Below are 9,025 nucleotides of genomic sequence, written 5' to 3' on the forward strand. Positions count from 1 at the left end.
AGCCAACCAGGCCTATATAACTAATGCATATAGTACAGCAGTGTCGAACTGTTTTGCAAACCATAATCTAAAAGAGGATTTAACTATTCCATAATAACATCCTTAACCATCTCCTTAAAGCAGCTAGGCATAATGCAAGCAAAGACAGCTATTAATATCACAATTATAATATAGATAATAATAATAATAATAATAATAATAATAATAATAATAATAATAATAATAATAATAATAAATTACATAGGCCTATTCCAAATACAAAGTAAGCGTTTACAAGTGTGGAGTAACACCACTGAAACTCAAAACGCATCGATTTAACTTTTTAAATACTTCTAAGAAAAGTTCAGTTATAGTTTATTCGCTTGTCACAATAGGACTTGGAGCTAGCTATGGATTCACATTCTGATTTCATCGAGCAACAGCCTGCCTCTTTAAAGGAAGAAGAAGAAACGCGAGCCAGGGCTTCATTTGAGTGTGAAATATAATTTCTTTGTGACATAACTGAGGCGATAATCACACTTCCGGAAACTGTCCTGCATTATTTAACAAAGCTCTTTTAACAGGGGATTAGCGGTTCTCTCCACACCATTCAACGCTCTGTTTAATGTCATAATTACATGACAAGGGCTGACTGGAATTCGCATGCAAAATGACAGGACAGGTGCAATGGCAAATAAATAAATATATACATTAACCAATAATAATAAACAGGCAATAAGAGAATATGCTACATTTAGACCAAGTACTGTTTATTATGCCAGTTATATGGAACATTAAATAAATTAACTGTAAACATTTAGTTTCTACTAGTTTTTAGTTTCTTGGCAAGCATATAATATATATATATATATATATATATATATATATATATATATATATATATATATATATATATATATATATATATATATATATATATATATATATATATATATATATATATATATATACACACACACTGTGCAAGTTATTTTAAACTGTGTATGACTTAAAATTATGTCCAAACATTAATTAAATTTGATGATAGGCTATTTATAGTGCCGTGATTATGGAGTGTATGCAATGCATAGTGCATTTATTTATTCATTCATTCACAATAACGTGTACTTTACATTGTTTTTTTGTTGTTGTTGTTTTTTTTTTGTTTTTTTTTAAATGCAAGCATCATAAATTACAGAACACAATTAACCTATGTAATGGCATATTAACAACATGTGTATACTACTATAACACAAACATTGTTAAGAAAAAGGTGGAATATAATTTCTGTAAACTCCTTCCTCTCCTCTGCTCTGGTAAACGTTAAAATCGTACCAACCCAAGTTTCCTCCGAAATTAACATCAGACATAAAGTTTCAGCACGCGCAAAAAAATGCAGCAACTGGACTTACGGGTAAAAGTGCATATTGTTTCGACTTACGTGAACAAACTTGAACTTTACCTATTATGACATCACTTTCTGCACCATTGCGTTTGGAGGTGGAATGGAGAAGAGAAATGTTACTGGCATGGATTCAATGAAAAGAAATCGCGAGAAATTACTAATAAATTGCGTAGCCTGATTGAATACGCTCCTAAATAGTCAGATTACCACAGTCCTCTATTCGCCGGCGCTGAGTTATTGTACTTTCATGGATGAAGGAGTTTGTCTGTAGTGAGAATCAGCCCCTTTAGTTAGCAGAGTGAACACTGATCTCTAACAACCTTCAGATAATGTAGCAGAATGTACCGCACTACTTCGCACCTGCACTCTGAATGGGAACCTTCTTTCAATGTAAGATACGCTTGTTGGCCTTGAATCTCAAAGCAGCTGCTTGAATGAGTCGAGCGACCCGTGCTTATTCCGCTTCCTTTGATCTCTGAGCGCTCGCTCTAATTTGTTCGCATAGTCTTCAACAAGGACTTTCTATCTGCTATTAAAACATTAGAATCTATAAGGGCTACGCGAACAGGATAGATGCCATGCAAAGCAGCACGCCATGTGGGGAGCATCCTGCGCTTCTCTTGTGCGTTTCCACTAAAAACAGATTCCATGCATTAGTCAGTGAAAGCGTGAAAGCACATTGCTGTTTTATTTAACGACAAAGAATTTAATAGAAGGATGCAAGAGAACACTGCACTCTTTAAACATTAAAGCCATTGAAAATGTGACAATTTGACTCTGATATTAGAAAAACGTTGCGTTTTTTTACCCAAAAAAATATATTAGGTCCAAGTTAAGATGCAAAACAAACGCAGATGTGCACTGTGCGTGTCTGTACGACATTAGGTAAGCTGCCATGTTTTACCTGCAGTTATTTTATTTCACCACCGACCTTTTCACATGACTAAAAACAATACAAATAAGAACACGATGTTTTGGTTCACATGGTGCAATACTGAATGTTTTATTAGATTTTCTGGTAAAATGGGTTTAGCTGAAAATATTGCCTTTATCTGGGCTTATGCATATAAAAAGAAAATAAAGGGAAATGCCTCTATTTCGTAAGAATTGTTAGCTCAGTAGGGTTATCTTTTAAGGACTCTTCTTTTAAGGTCTTTCTGACACTGCAATGCAAACGAAAGTAACTAAATTAAGAGAGGTTCCATATTTTCAGTGCTCCCTGTATGGATGGTCCACCTTAATCTCCAGATGCCTAAACTGTATCAAAACTGTGCTGGCAATAGGGCCATGCAAGCTTTTAATACGATGATACAAGAGGCATCAATCAATGCAACTGCTCCAGCATTAAGCGTGCGATACAATAGAGTAATGATGATAATGAAAAGTAAAAATAATGAAATCGTTTTTATGGGAGTATCAGATTTATTTAAGTGGGCCATACATCATCACCACGGGCAAATGATAATGAATTGCAGAATGTGCCCTTCAGCGATTAAGTATTTCTGAACTATAATCTATCATCTCGCGGTTCATATTTCATATTATGTGCAACACATGAGGCGGTGTGTGTGTAGAGAAAAGGAAAGGGAGACGAGAAGGTTTTTTTTTTTTTTTTTTTGCTTTTTTTTTTTGGCTATTAAAGTTCGAGGAAGAACTTAGTGTTGAACTGCACATTTTTATTCTCCCGTGTCTTAAAAGACTAGGCTATATGTGACCGGAAGACCTCGGTTTCATCTGGTTTGAACTTGAATGGTGTAAGATCATGAGAATGGTGGGTAATGCTATATGTCCAGTAAAGAGGTGGACTTACAGAGTGTGCAACTCGCATCTATCAGACAAGCTGCCACAGGCTTCCGTTTGACCGTCATGCACCTCTCGGAAACAATCCAATTCTAGCCAAATCATTAAACCATTTGCTATTATTAATATTATTATTATTATTCACTGCCTTGCCTGTAAGCAGCCTCAGCAACAGGTTGTAAATTGGTTTTGGATCGTGCAACTTTCCGCAGGTGTCAGGTTTCAGACGCCCGAGAGTAACAGTGGAGATTGACCTCTGTCCACCTGAAAGAGGCATGTTTCACAACTCTGCTGTGCGGGGAAGAGCATTCGCACTGAAACACTGACACCCGCCATGGAACAGATCAATCTGCATTTAAGATAAAGTAGTGCACAGGCTGACTGGAATGAGTGCATGAACCGAGGTTAAAATATAGAATAGAATAGAATAGAATAGAATAGAATAGAATAGAATAGAATAGAGCAGAAGATATTTCAAATGAATTTGTAACGTTTTCCTGAACAGAAGCGCAAACAGATGAGGCATCAGATACCATGCATCATATTAACGCGTCAAATGTTTCAGACATGCAAATGTGCATTGCCAAAGTGACGTTTTAAGTCATTGGTTTACGTGCACTATTTCACACGGCGGCTCGGAAATGTTCTGTGCACGGTGGAGGCACAGTTTGAGCAGGGGGAATAATTCGTGTGATCACTCTAGCAGCAACCCCGACTTTGGGTCATTTCTTCATCTCCCGCAGAAAAGACATTACGCCTCTCGTATTTACATACCCTGTAATATTTGTCAAACATTCATAAATTGCGAATTAATGAAATGTTCCCCGGCCCTCTGAGATCACTATAATGAACATATAGAGTATTATGGGGATTTCTGACACATCTTTGTTAAGTTTAATGTCTTTTGCATCATCACGGTCTATTAAACAGCATTGTATATCCGTGCTGTCTGTGACTATATGACCTGCTGAAGGTAACAACACGATCCTGAAACAAATGACCCACAGCCTGTGAGGAACAAAGAGCTACACGTGACCTGAGAGGTACAATTTTGAGTTTTTATTTATTTATTTATTTAGTAAGTTAGTTATTAAAACAAAATGCATTTTATTTGTTTACTAATCGGTGTTCCTTTAAAATATATTTATTTTCAGATACATTATGATTGTTTTTCTCATTAAGATATTTTTATTTTTTTCTCAGTATAACATATCATTTAGTTGTCTTCATTTTATTGCAATAAATCATATTATTGTTTTTATGTGTCTTTTGATTTTCGCGGTTTTATTTATTTATTTAGTATAGGATATTAATGTGTGTGGATTTTTTGGAGGTGAGGCTCCGAGTGAAATGTCAACAGCCACCTGCGTGTTGTTAAATCTCGACACTTGAAGGGGGTGTGGATCAATATTAATCACCGGCAAGTAAAGTGTCATTCAACTGGAGTTCATTTCCGCTCCTGCATTCTTTCTTTCTTTCTTTCTTTCTTAGAGCTAAAGACGCATGGCTAGGCTTCCAACATCGACTTTTCCAATTAGACACACAAGAGAAGTTATCTCGATATATGCACTCTCTGTTCTTGACAACTGACACGTTTTCAAGACTGTCCTGAAGGAAATTTAAAGGTGTAGATGAAAGAAAAACAATTCCCGATGAGTGTCAGCAGGAACATTTTCTGATGTAGTACTTTAATGAAACATCTTCAATCAACACGAAAACTTGTTTAGTTCTTTTTTTTTTTTTTTTTTGACAGTAGGCTACCAAGACAAAGAAGTATATATATATATATATATATATATATATATATATATATATATATATATATATATATATAGCACATGCATAAAAAACGGTTGTTTTTAATATATGAAATTAGTTGTTCACAAATAACAAAACTTTTTTTTTTTTTTTTTTTTTTTTTTTTTTTTTTTTTTACTAGTTTAACATTTCCGTTACCAAATGGAATGCTGCATCTAAACGTCTTGGTCCCGACACAAAACCTTATGATCTTTCATTTTAAGTCTCAAATCATCATAAAAAGGCAGAATTATATCTAGCGAGACTTTTTCCCCCCGTTGTGCACGAGTTAATTCATCAAAAGGAAAGTTTCTATACGATTTTTTTTCTCCCCATATAATGAAAGATTTAAATAATAAGTCGACCACTGTGACATTCTTTGGACTTGGGCTATTTCTCATAATACTCTTTTGTGTGGCTGAGGAAACTCCACAGACGAGGACTGAGGAATAGTCTGAGATTTCCCCCATTATTTGCACAGATTCAGTGTTAACAGCCAGTTAAAATTTGTAGATTCAGAAGCTGGTTGCACCAAAGAAAGGCATTTTTAGCCGTAAAAATTATCTAAGAGACAAGGTAAGAACTATTTTTATTAATTAAATTAAATGTATTTATTTAGAAAAACGGCACAACCTGGCTGCCAACAGCAAATTCATATATTTTCTTGCTTGATAGACGAAGGAAAATTAATACAAACGTTCTCATGACGGACCGAGATGATTTCCTTTTGAACATAATTAACTATATGCTTAAAATCAATTGTTTCCCGAGCCCAGTAAGGGTCCATGGCGGCAAGCAGAGAGGCCTATTTTAGCACGTGTGAAAGCAGGAAGTAGCTCTACCTGTCATTCATTAAGACGACACAAACTCAATAGAGAGAGGGGAAGCTAGATTGGACCTCCTCGTTATACCTGCAGCGCAATTAGTCCTACTTGTTTCTTTAATCCGTCTGTCTCCTCACAGTTAGAACTGAACTTGAGGAACGAGAGGGAGGCACGCAACCATCAAAAACAGATACTAATGCAGTGCATATTTGATTCATATTTTACAAAATCTAGATAGATAGATAGATAGATAGATAGATAGATAGATAGATAGATAGATAGATAGATAGATAGATAGATAGATAGATAGATAGTCTTAGTTATAGTTATGGTCTTAGTCTTATAGTTACTTAGTAATAGTCTTAGTCTTATAGCCATAGACTAGCAACAGGCTTCAAACTTTCACACTATGGAGATAGGAGTGGTGCACTGTCTGTAGGTGAATCAGTGCACACTTGAACTGGAAAAGGACTTGACCTTTGCCTTTATGTTGTGCTCCAGTGTTTGTCAAAATGACAATCGGTCTTTATAAAGGACGCGCGCAGGCCTGACACCTCCTTTTCATCAGATGGATGTTCGCACTGAGAATGAATCCCGTGGATGTGAATGGCTTCTAGATGTCTGTAAACCTTTTTTTGTGTCTGGTCTCTGTTTTCAATCAATATTAAGACAGTGTGTGCTCATCGACAAGGAGTTTTTTTTTTTTTTTTTTTTTTTTTTGTGAAGAGGAAGCAAGATTATACATAAGGTTTAAATGCATTTTTAGTAAATGCGACTATGATGATCATAAATTACAAACGATATACGCGCAATAAAAAAATACATAAATAAATAAATAATAAAAAAAGACCAACGACTCAATAAAAATTGTCGAAACATAGGATATTGCAATATTTTTAATTATAAATTACCATTTTATCATGCATTATTAAGATTTCGGGGGAAAGGAGAAATGTAGATACTTATTTGAAACATTTGGTGAACTGTCCAGTTTAAATTTGCGTGGAAGGTTTTCTTCTTTCTAACACCCTAAAAATGTAAGTAAAGCAGCGTAAGGTGAGTTCTAGAACAACAGAGAAATAAAAACCAATGTATTATTATTAACTTACGTTTACATAACCCAACATCCAGACTTTTGTTTATTTGTCAACGTGTTTTTTTTTTTTTTTTTTTTTTTTTTAAGAAACAAAATATTGTATGACAGCTTTTGGAATAGCTGACAAGTCAACGGACTGTCATCTCGCTTTTGGCTAAATTTAGAAAACCTTAATTTCCCGTGAACAACAGGGGACAAAACAACAATTTTGTATTATTTGCAGAATGTCTGGTAGTCGAAAAGTCCGATTAGACTGTGTTCATTTTTGGAAATAAGTTCAACAACAAATCCAGCAATGTTGGATTAAATTTAGGTTACCTTTAGCTATAGGACCTGAACGCTGAGCTTCCCTTAGATATGTGTAGATTTGGACAGAAGTTGAATTACAACAGTGTAAATGTTTTTCACTGACATTGTCAACGTTTCAATATTATTAGTAGTAGTAGTACTGTTAATTTAAGAAATTTAAGAAAGCATGTTTAAAGGATAGTGAGTCTGCGAGGGCGCGCGCCCTCTCAAGTGGTGGTGTGTGTGTGTGTGTGGGGGGGGGGGGTACTTGGTGATTGCACTTGTAATTCAAACAGAGAGCCATGAAAGTTGACACTAGACACATAAAAGCTGCATCTCGAATTTAATGTATGGTCCATATTAAACACGCTGGCCAACGGGGACCAGATGAAGCTCTGGATCTCGGGATCAAATTAGCTACAATACAAGTTCATTTTGACTTTACAATTACTTTTACAACGACTTTGTATCATTTTACTAATGTATCTGTCTTCATCAAATGGTAAATCTTAGATGTGCATAATTTGAAAACTCCTCTGACAAAATTCTGAAATTGTATGGCATCAGTCATCAATTATCTGCTTTTCCACCTTGTCCAGTAATATTAAAAACTTCTAAAAGCCGGAACACAAAAGCCCCTTCTCTCCAGAACTTTGTTCTTTTCACTTGGTAGATCAAAGAGCTCTAAAATTGGTGTCCAGGAGATGAACATTGTTGGGGTGACACGATGACAATGGGGAGCGAAAGTGTGCTGGAGCAGATATGTCAATGCTGGAAAGAAAGAAGACGGGAACGGGCTCTTTTTTAATTCATAGAGCATATGAATTTGCCATGGCTTACTGAGGGAAATTATGCGTTCCGCTCGCACGCCACAATATGATTCCACAACACGTTTATATATAAGTGAAACATTTTGCCATCTATGAAAAAAAGATTTTTATCACATGCTTATGTATAGATTTCCAAAGAAAGAAAGAAAGAAAGAGGCCTCCTTCAAGTCTATATTCTCTCCAGTGTACAGAACCTGCTGCTCCAACAAAGAGTTGAAACGTTGAAAAGCAGCTGAAGTGACTAGAACGTGCACATCAACGGAATCAACAATATTTGTATTCATTTGAGAAACGAGGGGTCTGAACAACAAGACAAAACCAGACAAAGACAAAAAAGCGACCGTGAATACCGCCATTGTCCGTGGCTTTGAGATTCTGATTCACCATATCATAACCCCCGCGACGAAGAAAACATCAATATTCCAAGGGAAAGGAGATGTTTCTATGGAAAACCGAAGAATTTTAGCGCATAACAGATCTGGTAGAAACAGGAGGGCGCGAAAAAAAAGAAGAAAAAAAGAAAGAGATCAAAGGGTGAGAGCTCTTGGGTGCGTGGATGCTTCTGTGAATCAAAGATAGACCATGTTGACTTTTAAGTACTTGGCATGAATTGGAAAGGCGCTTGAGCCCCGTTTCCAGGACACTCTCAGTCAAAGCAGTCATAGAGCCTCAATAGAGAGAGAGTCTGTGGAAGTGCAACTGTAGCTATTTTTTTTTATTTTTTTTTATTATTTTTTTTGCAAGCAGTGTGACTGAATATGGCGTATAATGGAGAAAACACTTCTTAAAACTCAACTAGCATGACGTTCCAGGTCTGTAACACATTCGTTGCTAAGTAAACAGTACTGCACCTATTGTCTGACCACAGCTGCCCGGCCCACCATTGTACCGAGATAGACTGACCACAGCCAGCTCAGTGCACAAGAACACAGAGGGATGTTCAGCCTTCAGCTCCTTAAGAGACTGTCAGTGGAGTTCACAATGTCTTAGTAAAACAGCCCTCCAG

The sequence above is a fragment of the Carassius gibelio genome, chromosome A24 (assembly GCF_023724105.1).
Source record: "Carassius gibelio isolate Cgi1373 ecotype wild population from Czech Republic chromosome A24, carGib1.2-hapl.c, whole genome shotgun sequence".
NCBI lineage: Eukaryota > Metazoa > Chordata > Actinopteri > Cypriniformes > Cyprinidae > Carassius > Carassius gibelio.